Below are 27,248 nucleotides of genomic sequence, written 5' to 3'. Positions count from 1 at the left end.
ATTCACACGAGCGCAAACACTAGATAGAAAATCAAGTCATCCCAGAATATCATCTTAGAAATTCCATTCACCTCCATAATTCTGTAACACCTATGGCATTTTCAATAGCCTCATGGCTGGAGAAAGATAGGGTTAAGTGGCACTAGGTAGTATCAAGGTGGCCCTGCCTCCAAAAGGAGTATCTAACAACTTGAAAGATTTTTGTTCTAGACAGCAATGAAAGTTTTCAGAGATGCTGCGATAACAGTAAGAAAATGTCTGGCTTAAAAATTTTCTAGTATAATTACAAATATCCTATAACATATTTCTCCCCAGCATCTCACCCAGGAGTTTCCCATGGAATGAAATATACTGCCCTATTTACTGCACAAGAGGGTCAAAAGGAACCAACTCAAAACCCAGTTGTAAAGATCAGCTCAACCAGACTGCGGATGGGGAAGATGGAACAGTGGTGGAGTTAAAAGACCTTTGAAATCCCAGGAAGGTCAGTAACTTATTGTATGAAATAAAGGAAGACCTTTCTAAGCAGAAATAATTATAACCTCTTAAGGGCACACATAAGGGATCAAGCAGTTTCTCCTTGTTTCATCATTAAAGAAGAAAAGACTGGAAATCTCTCTCTCCCTCTCTCTCTCCCTCCCTCCCTCCCCCCATCCTGTGTGTGTGTGTGTGTGTGTGTGTGTGTGTGTGTGTGGCCAAAGTCCAAATGTTATTGCTGACTCAAAATCTCGCTAGTACTGTATCTATTTGTTCTCAAAGTGCTAGCCAGCAAATGTTGATATGAGCCAAAATTACTTGGATTTTGGCCATAGCATGTGTATAAAGACAACGAAATTTTATTTCCTTTTCCTCATCATTAATGAGCTTATTGGCTCAAAGTGCTTTAAAGTTCTCCAAAGTAGTTCTGTGGTTTATAAACACTCTAATAGCATCCCCAATAAAAACTACAATGTCCACCTTTCTCTTTGGCCCTCTGAGAAGATTGCATAGGAATTAAGGATCCGATTACCATGTAATCCCTTTTGGTAAAAAGGGAAAAAGTCAACCAATGCCCACAGGTGCTAGTTAACACAATTGAACTATTTCATAAAATTAAAAAGGTGTGCCTTCAAAATTAGAATCTTGTGGCCCTAATGCCTAGCGGACACAGTTTCACTTTTTGGCAGGCAGGAAAGAGAAAATTCATAAACCCAACCTAATGGTAAATTGATGAAAAATCACCCCTTAACTCCTAACTTTCTAAAAATAACCAGAGATCAGGACATTTCAGAAACACATGGGGTACATGGCCTTCATTCCAGAAATACATGGAGAACTTCCCATCTTGACAGCTATGCCCACCAGCTTATCACCACCCAGCAGACACCAACTGGCACCCATAAGCTTGGGGCAGTCAAATACACCCTTAGGACAAAAATTCAAGCCTGTTTTCCATCAAAAGGGTTGGCAATATTACTTACTGTTTGCATTTTATGACAATAAAAGCTGTTTAAGGCAGCTCATGAATCTCATGTAAAAAAAAAAAGGAAGTTCAAATTATATTAAGCCAAATTTGCTATACAAAGGAAAACTATGTAACCATTAAAGGGGATGTTGTAGAAGAATATTTGGTGACACAAAAAGATATTCTTGTTCTAATAACTGAAAAAAATCAGTTTGCAAATGAATATGTAAACTATTAGCCCATTTTATTAAAATATGCACAGAGAAAATACTGAAGGGTATACACTAATATATTAAGAGTGATTCTCTTTGTGTGATAGATTTAGAGATTTTTATTTTTAATTTTGTTGATTTTTACTTTTTACATTTTGTTCCTTTTATAGGTCTTATGCTTCTATACTAAGAAAAATTAAAAACTGCTGTTAAATTTAGTTTTACTCAAGTCCCAACTCTGCCGAGAGTCCAAGATCAATACTTGAACAAAACCCGTCCCTACAACCATCGCCAACAACATGGTGAATCTCACGAACACAATAATGCTGTGTGGAAGAAGCCAGACACTAAAGAGTACAAATTGGATGGTTCTTTTACCTAAAACATAAAAACCAGCAACGCAATACTATGATGTCAGAAGTTAGGGTGGTAGTTCGCCTTGAGCTAAGTGAATACTTAGTATTATTTAGGCTCTTGCATTATTTCCAGGGTTTCTAGTTATGCTTAGTGGGGAGGAGCTGAGAGAAATGAGTCTCTGCCAACTTGTGTGGGCTGGCCAGGCAAGGAGAGCTGTTTAAAAACACCTTACCTACCCCCTTATAAAAGCTAAATCTGGTGGCCAAACAAAATGCCTGCTGTGGCCTGGAGGCTCCAATTGGCCTCAGGACCAGCCAACAACACACACATCCGAAATTTCACAGACACAATGTGAGTCTGGATTCCAGTACAAGCATAGGAAGGAAGAATTTCCAAACTCATTCTTCCCCACACTTTGGCTCCCACTGCCTAGCAGTTGAAAAAAATAAATAAATGAAATGAGGCTTTAAAAAAATAAAACAGGAACAAATGAAGCACTTACTATAATGTTGCAAAAACAAAAGACAGCCAACAGGACAGTTCTGGATGAAAATAATGTATGCGGATTCCCAAACCCTTCTCAGTGTCAGTTCCCAATATTCTCACACTTGGGACCAAAAGAAACTTCGCTTTTCAGGAAGTAGGAAAATGGGAAGTCAGAAAGGGCAGAGGGAAATGCGGTGAAGGGAGAAAGGGAGAGGGACCTCTGGGCGCCCGTGTGTGCTGGCTGGCCCAGGCACCTCCCTGAATCCACCCAGCCACCTGTCAACCAGGCGTTGTAATCTCCCCTAAAAATGGGGGGATTGAGGCACAGTCAGTTAAAGTAATGCTTCCTGACCCTGGCTGCACATTAGAATCTCCTGGGGAGCTTCTAAGAATCCCAATGCCCAGTCCCACTCCAGACCAATTACTTTTGAATCTCTAGGGGTGAAATGCAGGCACCCGCATTTTTAGAAATCCTCCAGATGAATCCAGTGTGCAGCTAAGGTTGAGAACAATGGTTTAGACCAGCGTGTGTTAAACTTTAATACACAGACATTGCACATGAAAAGTCAGACTGTGATTCAGGAGATCTGAGGTAGGGCCTGATAACGTGATGCTGGCATTCTTGGCTCCGGATCCCCACTTGGAGTAGGGAGGGTATAGACCACCACCTGTCTGAGGCTGCAAGGAACTTAATGAATGCACATTTCAAAAAGGGGCAGGGACATTCTAAGATAGATTTTTTTTCTAGCCCTTTATGTCCACTTACACACAATGGGATTCCAAATCTGTGTCCCTTTGTACTAAAGCAGATGTGCTGGTCCTCTGTTTGCCCTCCTCTGCTTTAGAGAGAGGCCAAAAGAAGTGCAAGATACCCAGTTTCTGGAACATCAAGTCAAAGAAAGGCAGCCAGCTACCCCAGCCCCACCCCATTAATCACTAGAGGCTGCTTTATGGCTCCCTGCAGTTGGGTGGTTTGCAAGCGTCTTCTATATTCTCCCATATTTGACAAGATATTAGGCATAAGCCAGACCACGGTGTGCATTAATGAGATCCACATGTAACTGCTTAAGACCACTCAGTCCTATGTAGCTGAACGGTCTAACAAACGATTAGCTAGTGGCATCTATTTAGGATATATGATCCAATTGATATGATGATTTCTTTCTAAGGGCTGAACTGATTTTGACACATATAAAAATGTGGTTTCAATCACCCACAACTGCACCGTTTGAACAAGGGGGAGAGAAAGGCTTTTAAAGGGCCCAGACCTGAGGGGAGCAAATAACAAGGTGAAATGAGGGACATTTGCACTGGTGCTGGGATGAGGAGGGGAGACCTCTGGGACATTAGTACTGCCATCAAGGAGCCCAGGAGATTTCCATCTCTGCTGCTGGTCAACTCAGCTGTGGGCTACTAATCAACTATGTAAGTGCAGCCTGGAGAAAGACCTTGGTGAATTCCTCATCAGCTCTTCCCTCAGACTATGTTCATATCCATCAACAATTCAGGGGCCCCCAAATCACTGAAAGACACTGGAGCTAGAAGGAGAGGACAGGACTGTGTCAGGGCTAGGATGGCTATTCAACAACCAAACAAAGCCTAAGGGGGTTCATCTGCTCAAAGAACCTCCATATTGGCCTCAGCTCCCAAGAGGGAGAAATGGCAGGATGCCATAGGGGGCCAGGAATCTCATGAAACTTGATCCGATAGTTTTCAGTACACTCTTTAGCTTCTTCTCATCTCATTATCCCAAATCGTATGAGGTAGGCAATATGATTAGCTGCTTTATACACATGAGGGAACTGAGGCATAAAGGTCAGTCACCCAGTTCAGTAATGGCGTTGATTCCAGACAGCACAACTGCAGAAACTAAATATTCAATTAATCTTGCTGTGGTCTCAGGCCTACGCCACTCCCTCAGGCCTTGCTGGGCCAGCCTGATTCCTTGTGGTATGTCTGAGGCATAACGCTGCAGCCTTTGGAACAGCCACCCAACTGCCGAGATGGGGTTTGTGTCTATGTCCTTTAAAAGCTGAATCCCACAGCTGCCCACATGAATGGGCTCCTGATACCACAATAGCTTGGCTACATCTGTCCGTCTGAGTGCAGAAAACACAGAAATAACTACTATCTGTTATGTGCTTGGCACTGGGCCACTGATTTTCATATATCTTATCCCAATTTTTATAGAGAAAGGAAAACTGATACTGAAAAGTTACGTAACTTTACAAAGTCATCTATCCAGGTTTTCAATGAAGAGCACCTGCACCTAAATCTGGTGATTATTTTTCCCACTCTTCAGCTACACTATAATGATGCTAAATAATGACCTGAACTGTCTGCAGTAACTTTCCTTGAAAGAGCATGAAACATTCATTTATTCTCTCAATACGAATGCTCCTTTCCAGTCAAACCAAGTTCCTTGTGGATCCTCAAGCAGGCTATGGCAAAGACTGCTATATATCCATTCTCTTTTCCCTTTTCTGTCCAGGCATGAGGCTGAGACACATTTCCCAGACTCCCTTGCATTAAGCGATACTGTGTAACTGACTTCTGGCCAATGGCAAGTGGGCAGAAGTGACATGTTTCTCCTTTAGGTCTAGCACATGAGAACCTTTTGCACAATCCTCCATTCTCTCTTCCCTCAACTGCTGGCTAGATTCAGATGCTCTAATGGAGGACATGAAGTCCCCAGGGAGTGGCAGAGCCACAGCGAGAAGGAGCCTGGCCCCCTGAATGCCTGCATGGAGCAGAGCACTCCCCTGTCAACCCACACTGCACTGTAACATAAACAAGAAATACAACTTCATTGTGTGACACCACAAAGATTTTAGGGCTTGTTTGTTATGACAGCTAAACTACTCTAACTAGTACACAGATCACACTCATTTCCTTTCTCTTGCACTTTAAAAAATCTTACCTATTGGTTAAGTCAGTGATTTCCCAAGTGTGGTCCCTAATAGCAGCAGGAGCTTGTTAGTAATGCTAATTCTCAGGCCTCACTCCTGTCCTGCTCAATCAGAAACTTGGTGGGAGGGGTGGAATGCAGACATCTGTGTTTTAATAAGGCCTCCAGATGATTCTGATGCACACTTGAGTAATTTACTCAAACTGAAATTTACTGATGAAATCTACAAGGCTATAGCCAAGCCTCATCCAGCTCCTTCTCTGATCTCCGCCACCCACTCATTTCCATCCTTAACTACACATGGTCACTGTCATTGTGACCACACTGCTTTCTCTTTACTGTACATACTTGCCCTAAGTTACCATGGGCAGAGACCACCTCCCTTATCTATTGGTAAGTGCAGGAAGAGAGGGAAGGAGGGAGGGGGGAAGAGGGAGAGACGGAGGAAGAGAGGGAAGGAGGAAGGAAGGAGGAGAGAGAGAATGAGAGAGAGAGAGAGAAAGAGGTGCATACCCATGATACAGAACACGTCAGGACAGGCAAGTCATCGATCACCCCCATTCAACAGATGGAAAATGTCAACTGTCAAAAGACTAGGTGAGTTGTCAAACTGTAATTTTAGTAAACGTGCTTACTTTGGGTGGCTTGATGTTATCACCTACAGGTTTGAATCCCAATTGCAGAGAGAGGACATCATAAGGAGTTAAATGCTTGAGTACTAAAGCCACACAGGCTTTCTGGGTTCAGATCTGGGCTTCTGCACTCACTGGCTGTGCAATTGCAGGTCAATTACTTAACCTCTCCGTGTCTGTTGGGATAATACTGGTCCCTACCCTCAGTGGGATGTGGTGAGGATTTAAAGAGAAAATTGTATATAAGGTGCTTAGAACAATGCCTGGGGTACAGAAAGTGCTCCATAAAGTTAGGAATGATATCCTATTGGATGAGTCACCTGGGAAGTCACCTCAACTCTGAGCCTTGTTTTCCTCCTCTATAGAAAGGGGTGTTGCAAAAATGAATTGAGATGATGAATGGTAGACACTGAGCACAGGGACTGGCACGTAAGAGGGGCTACGTGGAAGCTTAGGGGTTCCCTCCTCTACAAAGCTTGCCTTCTTCCCGTCTCTAGGTGTTGCTTGTGTGGTACAGAATGGGACAGAATACATGGACACACACTTCCAGGAGAGTGGGGTGCAAGTCAGACAGCAATCAGTTCACAGAGGGCTTGGCCTTCCTGGAGTGGGAGGGGGCAGTTCAGGACCAGTAGAGGAACTGACCAGGCCCCCCAGAGAGATGAACTATGTAAGGACAGCTCCTTTGGCTCCCCAAATCCATGGTTCATTTCTAAACAAGCAACAAAGATGGCACCATTGACTTAGATCCAGAGAAATCTTTGTCCAGCTTTGAAAAACTGCCCACAGCAGCTAGAGAGCAAAGGTTAGACACCGTTCTCTCCAGACTTGTTATTAATGGATTCCAAAAAGGAAGGGGTTTGCTTATTTATTACCTCCTTCCAGCGCGCCCCTTCCTGAACTGAGGCGAGAGAGACAGGAAGGTGAGGAATTTCCTTCTAAACTTTTTTTTCTTTTTTAAGATTAAAAGCAAATTTACAAGGTCAAGAAAACCCACAATGTTTACTTAAGGTTAAGAGGCATGCGAGAGGAGCAAGGAAGGTAAAAACTTTAAGCTTTACTTTTTTCTTACTCATTCTCTAGCTTCCATCTGTTCTTGGGGTCCATTTTTCTTGAGCTTTTCGACTTAAAAGCTCATAGAAGTGTGAACTAGTACACTTGGAAGAGGAATTTGGCAAGCTATTGCAAAGACAAAGATACACACAGCCATCGACCCAGTAAATCCATCCCTAGATTGACCATGAACCCCACAGCAAGTTTGATTTCATTAAACTTGTTTTAATTACAAGGTAACTGGTTGTTGAAGTAAACTGTATCACCTTGTAATTGAAACAAGTCTAATGTAACATTACCTCCTCTTACCATGGGCAACATATTCTGACATTTTCTAATATATTCTATTCTATTTCATTTTTTTCCATGTTGGTTGCAACCAGTTGGTTTGAGTTCATGATCAACGAATGGGTTACAACACACTTTGTGAAAAACAATGTCCTGAAAAACGCACACATAAATGCACAAAAGCAACATATGTTCATTGCAGCATTGTTTGGAAGACAAAAAACTAGAAACAACTTATGTGTCTATCAACAGGAGAACAGATGAATAAACAGAAGTACTTTCATATAGTGAACTTTATACAGCAATTAAAAATGAATCAAGTAGAGCTAGAAGTAACAGTATGAATAAATCTCCATATATAACATTGAACAAAAAAGGCAAGTTGTAGAAAGAGACATACAGTATAAAAGAATGTGTACAAATTTAAAATTGGGCAAAATAATACTAAATGCTACTTAGGAATACATACATGTATATTAAAATATAAAGACATGCCTGGGAGTTATTAACACCAAATTTCAGGGTATGGCTGAAGAAGGTGATGCTATTTCTATGTGCCTGTGTACGCACGTGTGCTTGAGCACATGCGTGTGTTGTGTGTGTGTGTATTTGCCATTCTAGTAAACTCCCAAACTGTCTGCCTGCTTGGACTAGAGCCATTTACCATGGAACACAGAAGGCAAAGTGGAGGAAAAACTTGCATGTGGAGGTGGGTGAGAGCATTGTTTTGACTTCATTTGCCACTGCCTGAAATGTACGTCAGAGACAATGAGCAGGACATTCTAGGGTCAGGAGTTCTGATGGGCCCCATTCAGAAGCATCAAGAGAAAGTACCCTAGGAAGCTGAAAATGCTCAGTGATCCTCCTCCAGGGTGTCCCTGTAGGATGGCAAACACTGCTGGCAGGCCATCCTGAAGAAGCTTGAACTTATACTAGAAGAGGAATAGGTACGACAGAAACTCGAGAACCTACTTTAAAAATCAAAACACAGCATGGTATAACAGCTGGAGATACACAAAAAGTACAGCAGATCCTCCCACCTATACCCAAGGTAGACCAAGCTAATGAATCACAGCACTTCTGAGTAAATATTGGGCCTCAGAATCCTTCTCAACACAGTGTTTTCACAGCCACTATCAAATGATGAAGACCAGCATGCAATCAAAAACCTGCCTGCTATCTCTGTTAAGGGAATGAGTTTTTCCTGAGCTTCAGGAGACCAGGTTTCTACTCCTGGCTTTGCCACTAAACAGTTGTGTGACCTTGGACCAGGCACTTGACCTCTCAGGCCTTCTGTTTTCTCAGGTGTCAAATGGGAGAACTGAGAGATTAGAGCCCTTGAGTTGGAGAAGGGGGTTATTGCTGGCAGACAACCCAAGCTGACTCTCCTGGACATCGTCGATTCCAGCAGGTTTCCCTGTTCTCCATAGCTCATTTTTCCTGTGTGGCAATGAAGACCCAGGTATTCTGCTGGGTGTCACATTCAAATATCTGAGAAAGCACAAGTCAGGCCCCACACTGCCAGAGTGGCTGATTACCCACAGTGGAAAATGATGGGGTGGGGAGTGGCTTAGATTTTTGTTTGTTTGTTAGCCTAAATGTTTACCTGGAATCTCCTGGCAAAATGGAAACAGTATATAATCATAGAGATAATCACTACAATTTTATTTTTCAGCCAGTTTCTAGATAGTCGTATATATCCACGGGGTAAGTGTCCAGATATAAATCATTTACAAAGCTTTGTTCCCACACCCAGCATCCAGGATGTCTAGAAAAATCCATGCCCAAGAGGGCACCATCAGAGGACAGAACTTGGATACAGAGGAAAGGCAGCGTGTTTTCCCTTTATCTCTGAGAAAAACCCAATAACCACAGTTTTTTTGTGAGGAAAATAGTAAAAATGGTCTAAACTTTTCCTTCAGTTGTATTTTTTTTTCTTTTTTTTTTTTTGGCTTTAATTTCTTTTTTTGTGTGGCATTAATATATTTTTTATTTATTTATTTTATAACATTTTTCATTAGTTTCAGGCACACAAAACAATGTAATAGTTAGACATTTATCATGTATATCCGTCACACAGTGACAACCCCCCTTCCCCCATCCACTACCCCTCTGACATCGCACACAGCCATTACATTTCCACTGTCTCTATTCCTAATGCTGTACTCTGCTTCTCGTATTCTTAAACAAGCTATTGCCTCTATTTGGGATAATCACCCCACCCCCAAACCTCTCAGCCTTCTGGGAGATACAGCCCTGACTTTGATTCAATACCCAGCCCCAAGATTCCTAGGCCTCCAATTCAGTAGTTTGAATGATAACATTGTAAGGTTAAGGCTTTCTGCTTTCCAAACAGGAACAAAGTGTTTGCTTTTCATGTTAAGGTAACTCCTCATGGCTGAGCAGGTGCGTGTTTGCTACCAGGGATGTCCCAGGGGTTTCCAAACATGAGCAAAAGAGTGTGGCCTGGGGAAGGCAGGAAGCCTACAAAAACCAAGCCTGTTTAGCATGCAGGCCTAGGGCTCGGGGGTCTCTGTGTTTTCCTTATGAGAGAGCAGACTGACAGGCCCAAGAGCGGGCTGGAAACAACAGCCTGTGGACCCCTCCATTATGTGCAAGACCCCATGCTGACCAGAAAAATCCCAATGGGTTCTTTCTAAAGGAGCCCTTGCATGCCCACTGACCAGCTTGCTGAATGGCAAGCTGAAAGTTCTGAGGCTGCACCTGTGCCTGCCCGGCCCCAGGGAAAAGCAGACTCCAGCCAGTCTGGAGCGGGGCCTGGGCTTTGGCCCCCCTCTGTGTAAGAAATCAGAGAGAGGGGCAGGTCTCTATTTAAGCCATCACTGCTCTTGTCCTACCTTCCCCCAAACCACCAAAGGCAATGAGATAATTAGACCCTACGGGAGGAGTTTTGGTATTGGTGAAACACTGCCAGGCTGAGAGCTCTGGGGAGAAGTGATTCCTCCTTATACCCAAGAAGAAATACCTCCTGGAAAGTGGCTTCTCCTCAACTAAACCTTTCCCACTCTGTCCTGCTCTACACTGACCCCAAGCTTCAGTGTGGAAGTAAGTTCATTCTGGAAAGCTTTCAGTCCCTCACACACACATGGGTGGCTGGTGCTCTCCTCCTGGCCTCTCTTTGAAGCTGCTACCATGTTTCCCCAAAAATAAGACCTACCCCGAAAATAAGCCCCAGTTAAGATCTCAGCCAGACGGACATATTTAGTACGTTATGACGATGTTCCAGAAGATGACGTGACTGTATTTGAATAAACGTAGATTGTTATACATGAAAAAATAAGACCTCCCCTGAAAATACACCCTAATGTGTCTTTTGGAGCAAAAGTTCATATAAGACCTGGACTTATTTGGGGGGAAATACAGTATTCTAGTGATTCTTGACCTTGGCTGTTCATCAGAATCACCTGGGAAGCTTCTCTTAAAAACAAACCAAAACCAATGCCTGTACCTACCAACCCTCCCCCTGCAAGATTCTGAGTTAATTGGCCAAATCTACCCAAGGTGACACCAAAGGGCAGTCAAGGCTGAGAATTACTGAGCTATTCCCTCGCCTGACATACAGTTACTCATACCACTGCCTTGCCTTCCTTCCGCTGGCTGTCTTAGTACCCCTATTTCAGGTCTGTAAATGTCACTTTTTTTTCTGGAAATTTCTCTGGCTCTCCCAGACTTGCCTTGGTCTCCAGCTGTTGGCTCCCATAGCACTCTTACTTTCCCCTACGTAGTCCTTAGATTATATGGAATGTGCATGCTCAGTTGCCTGTCTTCTGAAAGATGCCAGCTCCTAAAGAACATGGACTGCTTCTGGTATTTCCCACCATCATAGCCCCTGTGCCCAACACAATGCCTGACATATGGTAGATGCTTAATAGAAAACCCTTTGAATGAATAACTGACCTTAGCTGAGTCAGTGCTGGTCCCTTCCCTAGGATACACTAATAGCAATTTATTTTAAATCAAGCATTTTCCAAACCACAGTAAAATACCCCTTCTCTCCTTATGGCAACTGAAAGGGGGTTCCAGTTTGGTTTCTGTGGCAGAGATTGAGTAGTTTTTCACTAAACCATTTGCCTTTCCTCTGATCACATTGCTAGACCATGTTTCCTAGCTTCCCCGTGGCTAGGTGTGGCCATGAACTGAGGCCGGCCAATGGAATGTGGGCGGCAGTGATAAACACTATTTTGAGGCCTGGCCCATAAAAACTGCCCTCTTAACTCCCCCACACTTGCTGTCTCTCTCATCCCCTGACTGCTGGTTAAATTTGGAGATCTAGTGGAGGACTCTGAGACCCTGAAGGAAGGTAGAGCCACAAGATGAAAGGAGCCTGGGTCCTTGAATGACCATGTGTAGCACAGCACCCTCCCCCACCCCCTGCCAACCACATTAGATTGTGGCATGAGTGAGAAATAAACATTTCCTGGGATAAGTCACTAAGATTTGAGGGTATTCCAGCAGTTAGCTTTACCATGGATAATGTACTTAATTTTTTTTCACCAGTTTACTGAAATTTCAGGGTAAATATAATCCATAAATTCAAAGGTGAAAGTGAGTAAAATCACCTTGACTCATTCCATACTTCTGTTTTGATGCACATGGTTTCTTTCCACAGAATATGTGGCAACTGGTTCAGTGTAACTCAGTTCTCTACTTCTCAGCTTGGCCAAGTGTCACTTGATGCTAAATAAAACAGAGAAATCTTTTCAGGTACCAGTTGGTATCTATCTCCCTTTGACCTGTCACTTGTCCCCTGGGCATCCAGGAAGGAGCCTGGCCTGCATGTGGACCAACCCTATGCTATTCTGGACCACTGGACAAGTGATTTCTTATTCTCTGTAACCAGTCACATCCAAGAAGAGACAGGCCTCAGCTCCCCACTAAACAACCACAGCATTCCCAACCAGGAACAAAAGGCGCACAGTAACAGTGATTAACTTCAGAACCCAATGCAAATAATCCATTATTTTCAGACAGAACCAAAGGGTTGTGTGCGCTTTTATTAAAAAAAAAAAAAAAAAAAACCCACACAACATTTGAAGGAGTTCAAAGCAGAATGAAACCTATATATTTTCCAAAATTGTTAAACTCCAATAAAACTTTAACATCAACCTGTTCTTTGAACTGAACTCACATTTTTATTTATTACGAGTCTCTGGCTCCCACTGTCACCCACCTCTTTAACTTTTACCTTTATCACTTCCTTTAGGAAAAAAGAAAGAAAGCCACATGTCATGAAATTGTTGAAGGGATACCCTCTCTGTACACATATGTCTCTGTGTTTGCATCCAGTAAAAAACACTTGGCAATTTAATGGTTTAAGACCATCGTTTCCAAAGGGGATTAATTATTTACCAAATATTTATTGCCCCCCACGCAAGGCCTCACAGGAAATACTGAAACAACTGACCCAGGCTCTACTTTCCAAGGGCTGACCATCTGGGTAAGGGAGTTACATTTAAAGCACAATTAACTCCAATAAAGGTTCAATGTGGAAAACTCCATAAAAGGAGGTAGAGACAAAGTGCTATCAAAGCCTCGAAGAACAGTGGATTGCTCCCAGATGGGAAAATGTATGCATTCATTCATTCATTCATTCATCCATTATTCATTCAGCAAGCATTTATTGAGCATTTATTATATGCCTGGCACTGTGCTTGGTACTATACACCCAGTAGTGAGCAAGACAGATATTCATGCAAGTGCTTCATAGAAGAGGTGGAATCTAAGCTGGGCCAACAACCATTAAGTAGATGGAACATAGCATAATAACAACAACAACAAATACAGCTAAGCACTGACTAAGTTCCTTCTGAGTGTATTGCATCTGTTAACCTACTTAATCCGCCCAACAACTGCATGAGGTAGGTATTCTTATTCCCATCTTACAGAAGAGGACACTGGGCTCCAAGAGGTTAAGTTACTTTCCCGGGGTCATCCAGAGCCGGGATTATCCCTAAGCATTCCACTTCCATGGCCCTCATTCTTATCTGCTACACCCTAAATCATGGATGGTCTTGAATTCCAGGGCAAGGAATTTCAAGCCCAGTCTTTGCCATGATCTGAGCCACTGCTACACACAGGATGAAGGCACATAAATGAAGCTTAGAGCTGAAACCTGCCAGTAGTATAAGTCAGAGAAGGCATTCCACCCAAATTCAGGTCAGTTCAACAAAGCAGGAGAAAACTATTCTGTGTGCCCCAGAACATATCATGTTTCCCCGAAAATAAGACTGGGTCTTCTATTAATTTTTTCTCCAAAAGATGCATTAGGGCTTATGTTCAGGGGATGTCATCCTGAAAAATCATGTTAGGGCTTATTTTCCGGTTAGGTCTTATTTTCGGGGAAACATGGTAAGTGACGAAGGTTTCACTTGGCACTGCCAGTGTCATGAACATCCACACCAGGGGGCCATTTATAAGTGAAATTGTGCTACAAGACCCTTTTGTCATTTTAGGAATTAAAGCCCCTAGGAAGGGGTCCTCTATAGGAAGTAGAGGTTTTTCCAGCCTAATCTGATTCTGTTTTAAAGGTAATTTCTCCTCGGTGTGACATGCTCCTCCTTACCAATACACACACACACACACACACACACACACACACACACACACACACACCATCCATTCTTCATGGAATAGATGAATCATTGGATTCCATCAAATATCTTACTAAATTGTTGAGTTTAAGAAAAAGCACGGCCCTTTAGTCAAGGCCCAGACACCACGCAAATAACAGATTATGAAACGAAGGATCCAATTAAAGGGGGCCGGCAACTGCAAGGCTATAACTTGGGCCATTGTTTGGGGGGTGGGGAACCTATGAAAGGCAGTTCCAGATGAGACAGGAGCTAATGGAGCTGAACAGCTGGTTTGTGTTCCCTGCAGATACAGGCTGACAGTCCATCAAGCACTCTAGGGGTTGTGTTTCACAGACGTCCCTCAAGAGAGGTTAAAAATCAAAAATCCCTAGTTCACAATCCCAGGGGGGTCGTTAGTCTCTAGAAAATAAGGCCACAAGGAACTGAAGAAAATGATCTTGTTGTACCCATAAAAATGGCACTGCCAGGCTGAGATCTACCAATGTCTACTCTGTACTAATTTCTACCCCCTTTCCTACCTTCAAGCCTCACAGGACAATACCAGATCAAAAATGCATAACCAGTTCCTCCAAAGATCATATGGAATAATCATATGACCCAGCAATTCCACTCATAGGCATATACCAAAAAGAAATGAAAATATATGTTTACACAGAAACTTGTACACAGATGGTTATAACAGCATATTTATAATGGTCAAAAGGTAGGACACACACCAGATGACTGGATAAACACAATGTGACTGTCCATACAATGAAATATTATTCACCTATAAAAAGTAATAATATACTGACACACTGGGGCCGGCCCGGTGGCTCAGGCGGTAAGAGCTCCATGCTCCTAACTCCGAAGGCTGCCGGTTTGATTCCCACATGGGCCAGTGGGCTCTCAACCACAAGGTTGCCAGTTCGATTCCTCGACTCCCGCAAGGGATGGTGGGCAGTGTCCCCTGCAACTAAGATTGAACATGGCACCTTGAGCTGAGCTGCCGCTGAGCTCCCGGATGGCTCAGTTGGTTGGAGCGAGTCCTCTCAACCACAAGGTTGCCAGTTCGACTCCCGCAAGGGATGGTGAGCTGTGCCCCCTGCAACTAGCAATGGCAACTGGACCTGGAGCTGAGCTGCGCCCTCCACAACTAAGACTGAAAGGACAACAACTTGAAGCTGAACGGCACCCTCCACAACTAAGATTGAAAGGACAACTTGACTTGGAAAAAAGTCCTGAACGTACACACTGTTCACCAATAAATTCTTTAAAAAAAAAAAAGAGCTGAGGGTTTTAACCAATGCAATGAGACCAAAAAAAAAACAATAATAATAATAATATACTGACACAGGCTACAACATGGATGAACCTTAAAACCATTATACTAAGTGAAGGAAGCCAGACATAAAAGGCTACATATTGTGTAATTCTAATTTACATGACATGTCCAGAATAGTGAAATCCATACAGACAGAAAGTAGATTAGTGGTTGCCAGGGGCTAAAGGGAGGGAGAAATGGGGAGTGGCACTTAATGGATACAGAGTTTCTTTTTGGAGTGATGAAAATGTTCTAAAATTGATTGTGGTGATGCTTGCACAACTCTGAATACACTAAAAACCACTGAACTGTATGCTTTAAATGAGTGAACTGTATTTCAATAAAGCTGTTATTTTTAAAATGTTATAAAAGGTAAACTCTTTACTCAATAAATGTTTGGCATCCAGTAAAAAATTAAAAGTGACCAAATTAAAGACAAAGAAAGACAGAGCGAGATCTGTCAGGGACCACTACTGGTCTCTGGGTATTCAACAATGTCCAAAGCTCCACCCTCTTCTGCCCTGAGCCTCTTCATGAGTTCCCTAGCCTTCAGCCAAATTAACCAAAGAGGGTGAGGGTAGAAAGCAGCAAGTGCTGCAGTCCATGCTGTAGTGGAAGGCGTGGACGGGAGAGGAACGGGGCCAAAGGGCTCCCAAGCAGTAATGGTGAGAAGTTCTGTGACGCCACCCTACTACATTCTTACCTCAGACAGGAGAGGGCCATTTTACAATTACTAGCGTTAACAGCAACTCAGCAATAACCTGACCCCAGGACCAGAGTCAACAAGTTACCAAGGGCCACAGCTCCAGGAAGGCAGTGGAGTCTCTCTGTGCCATTTCTTTTCTGATGCATGGATCCTGGGTTTGCCTGGTTGCCCCCATGTGGAGACAGCCACAGTGCCCTAATGGCTCTGCTTTCTTCCCAATCAAACATTTGCTTATGTGTCTCATTTTAAATCTTCTGATTGTCAGGACACATGCCTAATAGGTGTTAAAAGTCTCAGACAGAAAACAGAATGAAATTACAAGACTGGCCTCAAAACCAATAAAGTTTCCCTTCTCTGATTTTTCTGAAAGTCTTACTATTAGGTTGGTGCAAAAGTAATTGCGGTTTAAAAGGTGAAAACTAATTGCAAAAACTGCAATTACTTTTGCACCAACCTAATAGATTTTGATTCCCAGCAAGCCTACTCAGATGCCTTGGAATTGCCCACAGAGATACTTGATGTTATCGTGGATCAAATCCAAGGGAATTAAACTTTAAAGCAGTTGGATAATATTGCAGGTGTGTGATGGTTTGCGCTGTAACACACACACACACACACACACACACAGATTTACCTTTTCTTTAATGGTCTTCAATATCCTTTCTTTAGGAACTTTCCCACTACTAAGCTGCTAGGTTAACACTGGGAGTTTCTTGCCATCCCTTTGTTCGGAATCCTACGAAAATCTCTCTGATTCCCATAAGTGTTTGCATATTAGTTACAAATGGTGACTGTTTCCCTGTATCTACTTTGGTCACTTTTATATCCCCAATGCATGGTGCAGTACTTAATGCACAGTAGATGTTAAATAAATATTTGATAAATTAGTTGAAGTCGGAATTCAAAAGTAGACAAGGGAACAGGCAGAAGCTTTGGCTGTGGTGAATTGCGACTAAGTTTCTTTTGTTTGACATACTTGCACGTGCGTGTGTATGCACGTGTAAATGCACGCACACTCAAATTAAAGGGCAGAAGGGAGATTAAAAGGCTTGAATGCAAGAATTTCCAAAAGGGTATTAACTCTTTCTCCAAACTCAACATTCTTAAACTGGGGTTCACCTTCCACTGGGGTCCCCAAAGACTTTCTGGCAGATGTGGGTATATGGATAGCTTTAAGAGATTCAATTTCCAGATCTTCAGCTTCCATATGTTGCCTCCCTAAAGCTAATCTGCCGGATCTGTGGTCTCCTGCTTTTCCTTACTCCTCTTTCGCAGCTTGCCCCTCTTCCATTACTAAAGAAAGGCATATTTTGCCCACCTATCCTCAATCTTACCAAGATGCATTATCCCAAGGAGCAAAAAATCTCCTGGCACACAAACAAAAGGATAACTGAAGACAGCATCAGTTTAGAGGGAGAATCCCAAGAGTAAAGCAAAGAAACCTTCAATAAGAACTAGGAAAGGCTACTGTGCCATATTTTATTCAGGCGACAAATTCATAGCACAGCTTTGTGCCTTATATATTTATCTAGCCACGCAGCTCCCCATCTATCCAAGAATCAGAACTCAGAATGAGAAGATTAGCCAAGCACACATATTAACACATTCACTTGAATCAACAAAGTCAATTCTTTTTACTGACTAAAAGCCAGTCTGGCTTGGCTGATTGGTTTGACAATAAGAAATGGCTTCTCCAATTAGGGCATGTAACAGACCTTTTTTTTCCATAAATTGAAAGGTTTTGATGAAGATATACTTAATGCACGTATATGATATACACCAGTGCTTCTCAGACTTTAATGCGCACATAAATCACCTGGAAATCTTATTAAAATGCTGATTCTGATTTAGTGGGGCTACGGAAGGACTCGAGATTCTGCATTTCTAACAAGCTCCCAGGGGATGCTGATGTCGCTGGTCCGTGAATCACACTTTGAGCAATGAGAATGTACTGGAAAATACACTTTTTTCAGTGAATTAAAGTTATCATTACACATTCAGATATGAAATATATAACATACAAGGGTGTACTTAATTTTAAATATAACTTCATATATATATGTATATATATACATATATATATATGTCAAGTATTCCAACAAGAAAAGTTTGAAGACCTCTGAGTTGTGCTACTGTTGGCAGCCTGAAGCTAAGAGATTTGCAGTCAGCCTCCATTGTCAGAACTCAATTTTCCTCTGAAGTTGAATCCCAGAGCAATTTACTTCTTTTCCAGCCCTTCACATAGTTTATGCTTTTGGTGGCAGACTCAATGGCTCAGACCTTCAGGTGTGGAAACCATGGCTCCAGTCACTGAATGCAGTCAAGTTGGGATGGCATGGTGGGTAACCAACCCTGCAAACAGTCATTAAAGCACTCAGGATTCCTAATTCAAGAATAAGCGGCCTCACAAACACAATCACAATAACAGCTGGCCTGAGTTGGCACATGTCATTGGGCAGAGAGGGCTCATCCCATGGACACGTATGTCTGCAGGTGCTGAAATATGGGCCTACATGTCTTAACAAGATTTTAAGCAAAATCACAAAGTTGCCACGTCTATAGTCAGTCCCAACTCCCTGTCAGCACCTCTTCCCCTTCCAGGCACCCCATAAAAATGTATTTTATCCCTTCTACATTCCATTAAGTCTACCCTCAATCCCCAATATAAACTCACATCACACTTCTTTTAAAGAATTTTGAAGAGAAAGCCTCATTTAAACATGTTTTTCAAAACTCTTCTGGACTAGCAAAAACCTATTCAAATGTATTTCCACTTTAGAGAGGTGGAAAACACACAGAACTCTATCTGCACATCAGCCAGGCCAAGCATGCCTAGTAATCTGGGGTTCTATACAGCAGACTAATCTCAAAACTGGAACTTCTTGAAAACCAGGAGGTAGCCTCATTCCGATCAAGAAAAGATAAGTCAATAATTCACCACCATGACAGACCCCTTGTAAAACAGGCACACTCATGCAGCCTTCTTTGGAGAGTGACCATGAAGGGTAATGACTGCTGCCTTGAGTGCTTTGACACCTCCAGATAAAAGGAACTAATTAGTGATGATTCTCACCTGGAGTGGCCCCATTCATTCATGCTGGAGGCAGAAGTCTAGATAGAAGTGAAATTATTGGGAGACCAAGATCCGGACAAAAAAAATGAGAAAGCTTTGAAGTGTTCCAGGCCTTTAAAAGACATGACATTTCCTAGCAGCTAAGCACTCATCGAATCACAGAATGTCAGAGCTAAAAGGAAACTTAGCGATCATCTAATGATCCAAATTACTTTTATTATAATGAAGAGGAAGCTGAGGACTAGAGAGGTAAAATGACCTGCCATATAGCTTATTAGTAAAAGGGGAAAAATCATCACCCTGGCAATCTTCTGCCACACAGCCCATCTCACACTGCTCTCTCTCAGGCTGAGTATAGTAGATGAGAGAACAAGGGGCAGACCCTGCCTATGCACAAGAGGAACACACAATAAAACCACAGCAAAGGGAGTCTCTTCCCTGTAAGCTACACAGCCCCATAAGTGAGGCTGAGGAGATATTAGGGGTGAGGCTAACTTCCTGTGTGTGCTGGTAGATGTTCAACAACCAGCATGGGTGTTGAGGAGCCCTGATTTGCAGCATTTGTCCATTTCTGTGGTGTCAATACACCCACCATGGCAGATTTCAAGCTACCAACGTGTTGTCACTGAAAGCAAGTTGGGGAGAGATGTCACAATCAGCTCTTGAGGGCTGGTACAAACTGACTCCAGCACACCATTGGAATTTCTGAGAAGTCCAAATCACTTTTGCCTCACGAGGGAAAAACACCCCGGTTTGTGAGAAAAATTCTAGCAGCACACTCCCTCACTCACTGAACCCTAAAGTCTCCAGTTCCAATGTCCATGGGGCCCAGAGAAAACCAAAGTTTTCAGAAGTCACTTAGTTCATCCACCCTGTATCTCTGATGACTGCAGGCAGGAGCACTGAAAGGTACAATCAACATTCCCTATTTTAATGCTCTGGGCAACCAAGCGTTCCTTTCCCAGCAGCAATGGGATCCAGTTTCCAAGGTGATGCATGAGCTCAGAACTCCATCTTTGCCAATGTTAGTGGAGGTGTGTGCAGTCCTCGCAGGTCTCATAAGCAGGAGTGAAAACATGAAAAACCAAATTCCCCCTCAATTTCCTTGTGCTAGAAGAACTCCAAGACTAGGGGCAGCAAGTCATCAGGGAAAGTTCTTAGCCTGTTCTTTCTCTTTGCCAAACATTGATTGGCTAATAAAGAAAAAACTAGTATAGAAACAAAGGTGGCTGACGACATCGAGGGTCTGCAGCAATTCCTCTACATCGTTCTGACAGCTAACAAATGGAAATAGCTCTTAGGGAGCATGTTTAAGAAACAGCTGGAATATGTAACAGACATTTTTCTGCAAGTTTGACAGGTTGAGCTCCATCACGGTTGAGCTACACTCACCGGACACCGATCGGAATGAACTCTGCCATTCCTAGGAAGGTTGCCAAGAGGTCTTTGAAGAGAAGGGAATCCAGGGCCTCGATTTTAGGAATGGAGGAGAGTAAATACGAGAAAGATCATAAGCAGGCCTGATTTAAAGAGAAAGACCTACAAATGCCAGTCTCTCCCCAGCTTCTTGACCCTACGATGTGCCTCACCAAAATGATGTAGGCACAACCCTATCCAGAGGGTCACTTGGGGGGAGATCCTGCCATATGTCGCCTATTGGCCTTTAGTCTCACTCCCCCACACATATTTGATAAAGTCAACAAATGCAAGTTACTGAAAGATAAAGAATATACAAGATACGTTTGCCTTACACAAGGATTCACTTTCAGCATCATTTAAGTGAAAAACTCCCATGGGGTCCCTAAAATAACCTGATTTACCAAAATCTGGTTTGCCCTTGGTGTTTCAGGAGCATATCCATTCTCTAAAGCCAGGTGGTTTTTAAAATTTGTTTTATGATTATTATTAGTTTCAGGTGCACAAAACAACATGATTAGACATTTACACGTCTCACAAAGTGATAACACCCCTCCCAGTCTACTACCCCTCTGACATCATATATAGTTGTTACAATACCATTGACTATATTCCCTGTGCTATGCTTTACATCCCGTGGCTATAATTAAATATATATGTATACATATATATATATTTAATTACAGTTGACATTCTATATTCTTCTCCATGAACTACAGGTATCCAGCACAGTTATCAGGTATCTACATAATCTATAAAGTGATCCCCCTGATAAGTCCACATCCACCCAGGAGTGGAATTCCTATGTCATAAGATAGTTCTGTTTTCAATTTTTTGAGATACCTCCATACTGTTTTCCATAGTGGCTGCACCAATTTGCAATCCCTCCAACAGTGTATGGAGGTTCCCTTTTCTCCACATCCTCGCCAACATTCTTGGATTCTCCGAGGATTCTCCACATCCTCGTTTCTTGATTTATTGATGATGGCCATTCTGACTGGACTGAGGTGATATCTCACTGTGGTTTTAACTTGCATTTCTCTGATGATCAGTGACATTGGGCATCTTTTCATGTCTACTGGCCATCTGTATGTCCTCTTTGGAGAAATGTTGCCTCATGTCCTCTGCCCATTTTTTAATTGGGTTGTTTTCTTTTTGTTTTGTGTGTGTGTGTGTGTATGTGTCTGTGTTGCGTTGTATGAGCTTTCTTTTATATAAATTTTGGATATTAACCCCTTACCAGATGTATTATTGGAAATATCTTCTCTCATTCGGTAGGATGTCTTTTTGTTTTGTTGATGGTTTCCTTTGCTGTGAAAAAAACCTTTTAGTTTGATATAGTCCCATTTGTTTATTTTTTCTTTTGCTTCTCTAGCGTAAGTGAAATAAGTCAGACTGAGAAAGACAATTACCATATGATCTCACTTATATATGGAATCAAAAGAACAGAATGAGCAAACAAAACAGAAATAGATTCAGAGATACAGAGCAAGGTGGATTTTAAAATCAATGACCACAGAAACTTCTCAAAAGAATTAGATAGAATTTTTAAGATTAAAAGATTCAAATCAACAAATGATTGAATACTCCTGGTACTATTATTTTTCTTCTTTATTACAAACAATAACATGTCTAGAAAAGATCCTGAGAAGGCTGCAAGATCTATAGAAGCCACCAGTGCAATAGTAGGTAGACATGCTTCTCAACAAAGCCCTGCATCCAGCCCTCTCACTGTGAGCTCCGTCCTAATACACAAACCTCAGGGAAGCAAAAGACGAATTGATGAGTTGCAATCAGCATGCGCACTCATGGAATCCCTCTTCTAAGTCTGGGCTGGGAAAGGGAAATTCACCTCATGAAAGACATAATCTGAAGGCATTCTGAGCTAAAGATCTTCAGAAGTCATGCCAATTGATAAGCTAAATTAGTACCAAGGCATAAAATAAAATGGCATTGTCTTTGTTCTATAATGATTGGCACATTGTCCAGCCCACCAAGAAAGCACTTTGCTCCATGAAACACACTTCAACGTTGAGAAAAACACAACTGCTGAAAAGGGACAAGGAAGAAACTAAGGATACTTCCAGCAGGAACTTGCTGCCTTCCCTTAATACTACTTAGCACTTCCACAAGCCTTTTCATCTTCAAAGCACTTGAGGAACATTAGCTAATTAATCCTCCCAACAGCCCTGCAAGGTGAGGAAGGATTATCTCCATTTCACAGATGGAGAAATGAAATATTTTGAACACAGGCATAAAACCCAGTGACAGACAGAATTGCCAGAAACTGGGCTGGGTTCCTTCCCCATGTCTTTGATGCCCACCCAAGCCTGCCAAGGTATCTCATCCCCAACCTGAGCACTGCCAAAGGCTCCCAACCAGGAGGCAGCCGAGCAGACAGAGGGCCAGAGGCAAGACAAACTAGGCTCTCATGCTAACTCTTCCAAGTCTATAATTAACTCATGATTTCACCATACTGTCTGGTTAGAGGAGGTCCTTTGTGAAAGTTGGATGAAGGAGGAGGAGATGCCTTCTCAAGTCATCTTCTGAGCAATGATTCTAATATTCCTTCCTCTCTATAATATATCTCTACTCTGCTTGATATTTTACACCAGTGTGGAAGACAGCACATGCAATGATAAACAACCACCTTAAATCCTACCTGGAACCAAGGCAGGTTTTAAACAAATACATGAAAAGCCATTGGCATGTTGCTTTTATTATTCAAGTTTTCTCATATTTTAGAACACTACTTTCTCTGATCAAACCCCAGTTGCAAATGCCCGTTGGAAGCCTGGTCAAAACCTCATAATGAAATACAGTATAGGAACTTCATGCCTATGCCAGGCCTGTTACTCAAGGCATAATTCCAAACTATGGAGGTCTTAGAAGTTCTTGAATTCTCAGAAGCTCTAAAAATCACTTGGAGATTTGGAATGTCAACAGGTTCTTCAGAATTGCCACTTTTAAGTTTGACCATTTGCCCTGTCAATAGCTACCATGAAAGCTTACCAATTCTTGCCTTCATGCTTTCTTTCATACTGTTCTCTACCTCCAGAAATGAAATCTGTGTGCTTTGCACATCCAGGTACATAACAAAAGGAGAATTTGAATGAGAAAAACACAGCAAGTATTCAAAAAGGTGTATGAACTGAAATGTAGGAAGCAGTAGCAGTATATTTAGAACAATGGTTTTCAACCGAAGGTGATTCTAGCAATGTCTGGATACATTTTTGGTTGTCATGGGGGTGGGGGGACAGTCCGGGGGGTGGATGCTACGGGTACCTAGTGGGTAGAGGCCAAGGAGGCTGCTAAACATCCCACAGTGCACAGGACAGCCCCCACGACAAAGAATTACCCAGCCCCAAGTGGCAATAGTGCTAAGGGTGAGAAACGGGATTAGAAGAGAACCATCTAGATGAAGCACACACTGAGCACATACTAAGTGGGTTTTCAATAAAAACTGACAGATTGATGGACTGAATCATTAGCTGCCTCTATCACTGGGGCCAATTCCTGTTGTCAAAACAAAACAAAGATGTCAGACAAACCCAACTAAGAGCAATTCAGGTAGCAATTTCACTTTCTTAGAACCCAGGCAGAAACCTTGATAATTTTGTCTGTAAATAAACGCACAAAGTTTATTTACTTTAAATGAATTGTGAGATATTTGGTGGCAGGGATCGTGTCTTATACTTCTTTTATCCCCAGTGATTCTGGGTACATAATAAGTGTAAAAAAAATTTGTTAATTAATTGATGATCATGGACCTCAGGGGCAAATGGCCAAATATGAATGGAAAAATAGAATATTTTAGCTCAATCCTATTATGGTTTTAAAATAACACACCCAGGGAAGTTTCTGGTCAAAAATCAGTCATTATATAAAATACAATACAGCAATCCAAACAAACAGAACAGCTCTTCAATACACAACAACATAGATGAATAACACAGGCATAATAGTCATCAAAAGAAGCCATGACACAAAAGATACATACTGTATGATTTCATTTGTATGAACTTCAAAAATAAGTGAAATGAATCAATGATAGAGTTAAGAATAGCAGTTACTACTGTGGGAGGTAGGGTATGACTACTGACTGAAAAGGGGCACAAGGGAACTTTCTGGAACACTGGAAATGTTCTATATCTGGATCTGATTGGTGGTCAGATGTGTGTGTACACACACAAAAATCTGTCAAGCCGTACACTTAAGGTTTGTTCACATTCCTGTATGTCAGTTGTATCTTTTTAAAAAAGAAAACATTAATTAAAAACACAAAGTACAAAAATGAAAAAATCAGTCACAGTAGAAAAGTTTAAAACTATGGCTTTAAACAGGTAGGCTTATGTTAACAAGGCTCTTTCCAATAGTAAATATTCACAGCTTTCATCCAAATTTCAGCTCCAAGAGTTACCTTCTTTCTTAATTAAAATGCAAATATAGACTTGATGGCTAGAAAACAAGGCAGGAAAAAATGACTCTCTCAGCTAGAAAGAACACACTAACTTATTTCCAGTTCAAACAACGAAATTAAGTCCGTGTCTGACAGACCAGGTCTGTCTCCAAGACCCAGGCCAGCAACACACACACACACACACACACACATACACACACACACCTGCCTTTGATGTGGCTTCCTGGGGCAACTCATAACAGGAATAATACTACTTAAAAATCTAAACAATTGCATTTCATAATTAAGAAACCACTGCTACCTTTGCCCTCTCCCTCCCAAGAAACAAAAACCATTAGTTTCCTGCTACTGAAAAAAAAAAAAAAAGACGCGAGTGTTTTTAGAACCATTCAATTCTCAGCTATGTCCCCCTACTGAATTCACACATTCCAATAGCCCCTTAATTCCATGTAATACCTGCCTCTACGTTTCTTATTTCCATTTTTAAAACATACCTTTATAGATCATTATAAAAATGCTATACCTGCAAATAAGAAATCAGGAGAGTACAGGAAGAAAATATTCAGTTTCCAAAGTAGAACCTAACATTGTCTTTTAAAACAGTAAGTATTAAAGAATGCCCAGTACACATTTACTGTGATTAGACCACTGTGCATGAAGAATGCTTTTTCTACCAGGAAATTCAAAATCTTTATAAATAATTTTTTATTGCTTTTTTTAAAATTAAAGTTTATTGAGGTGACATTGTTAGTAAAGTTACATAGGTTTCAGGTGTACAATTCTGTATTACATTATCTATATATCACATTGTGTGTTCATCACCCAGAGTCAGTTCTCCTCCCATCACCATATATTTGATCCCCTTTACCCTCATCTACCATCCCTCACCCCTGTCACTCTCTGTAGCTTGTCTCCCCACTCAGATTTTGAGCTTCTAGAGGACAGGGACTATTTTGTCAACTTTATATTTAAAATGCCAAGACATGTGCCAAGACCATCCTAGACCTTCAGCATCTGTCTGGTGAATGATGGGTGGATGGGTAAATGAATAGATGGGGAGAGGGAGGGATAAAGGGTAGGGGAAGAAATGGATGGGGAGAGGGAGAGATGAAAGGATGGATGGGTGGGTGGATGGATGAAGGGATGGGTAGATGAATGCATGAATGGATGGAAGAGCAGATGGGGGATGAGAAGATGAAAGTCAGGTTAATGGATGAATGAACAAAGTACTAGCAAATCGATTACATGCTTTGGCAAATTATTTTTAGATTCTCAAATTGTTTTTATTAGCCATCTACTTATAATATCTCTCCGAGTTAGGTTCATAGTACGTTCTCAGTTAATACTTATCAGTTAAAATAATTAAAATGTAACCTCATTTTAGAAAAGGGAAGGAATGAGCAGATTGCATACTGACATAGAATACTATGGCATACAGAAGTTCAAGAAATAGTCTATAGGCACCATTCAGCTTCCAGATTTGTTGAAGAAAGCCAAAGTTCATACAACAGAAATCTATAAACCCATGAAGGACATGGATAAGGTGAACACGGATTTGCTCCCAACATCTAGAAATATCGGGAAAGATTTACAGAATTACTTACTCTAAAAGTGTGTCTAAGCAAGACACTTTAGCGATTCAAAACTATGAGTGTCTAGGAAAGAAGCTATCACAAGCCTCACCTTGGAAAGTGACATCAGGGCTCTTTGGTCTTGGCCGCAGAAGCGCAATGACGAAGGGAATGTCATCATTCAGAAAGCATCACAATAAGCTGCACGTGCTATGCTGCCTCTGTGGCTCTAAGGCCTACCATGTTGAGAAGTCTACCTGTGACAAATGTGGCTACCCTGCCAAGCGGAAGAGAAAGGATAACCGGAATGCCAAGGCTGAAAGACGAAATACCACCGGGACTGGTTGAATGAGGCACCTAAAAATGATACACCACAGATTCAGGCATGGATTCCATGAAGCAACAACACCCAAACCCAAGAGGGTAGTTGTTGCAGCATCCAGTTCCTCTTAAGGAGTCCATGATTAGTTGCACAATAAAGTTTTTGAATTAAAAAAAAACCACAACAAAAACAAGTGATATTCAGGGAAGAATTTTAGCTTTTCATGGCAGAATCCTGGGCTGTGTGGGTGGTGTACATAACTAATCATTTCTCACTTTCTAGACCTTCTAACCCAGTATTCTTTATAAACGAAATCTAGAGATATTCTTTCTATCATGTATGTGCACATACATGGACACATGGACACATACATGTGGTGCTTAAAGCATCAAACCAACTTTAAGCAACATTACACAATCTTAAGCAGTCCAGAGCAAATACCA

The 27,248-nt window shown here is 41.8% G+C and overlaps 1 protein-coding gene and 1 pseudogene across 2 annotated transcripts in view; one reads left to right on the top strand and one right to left on the bottom strand.

Moving 5' to 3' along the window:
- The window catches only part of NHS (NHS actin remodeling regulator), a 344,627-nt gene that overhangs the window by 270,983 nt on the left and 46,396 nt on the right, over positions 1 to 27,248 (bottom strand). The gene's annotated exons all lie outside the window — the stretch shown is intronic.
- On the top strand, positions 26,643 to 26,936 carry LOC109460236 (large ribosomal subunit protein eL37; annotated as a pseudogene).

This window comes from Rhinolophus sinicus, chromosome X (genome assembly GCF_036562045.2).
Source record: "Rhinolophus sinicus isolate RSC01 chromosome X, ASM3656204v1, whole genome shotgun sequence".
In the NCBI taxonomy this organism is placed as follows: Eukaryota; Metazoa; Chordata; class Mammalia; order Chiroptera; family Rhinolophidae; genus Rhinolophus; species Rhinolophus sinicus.
Note: the sequence above shows the minus strand (reverse complement) of the source record. Positions and strands in the feature narration are given on the sequence as shown.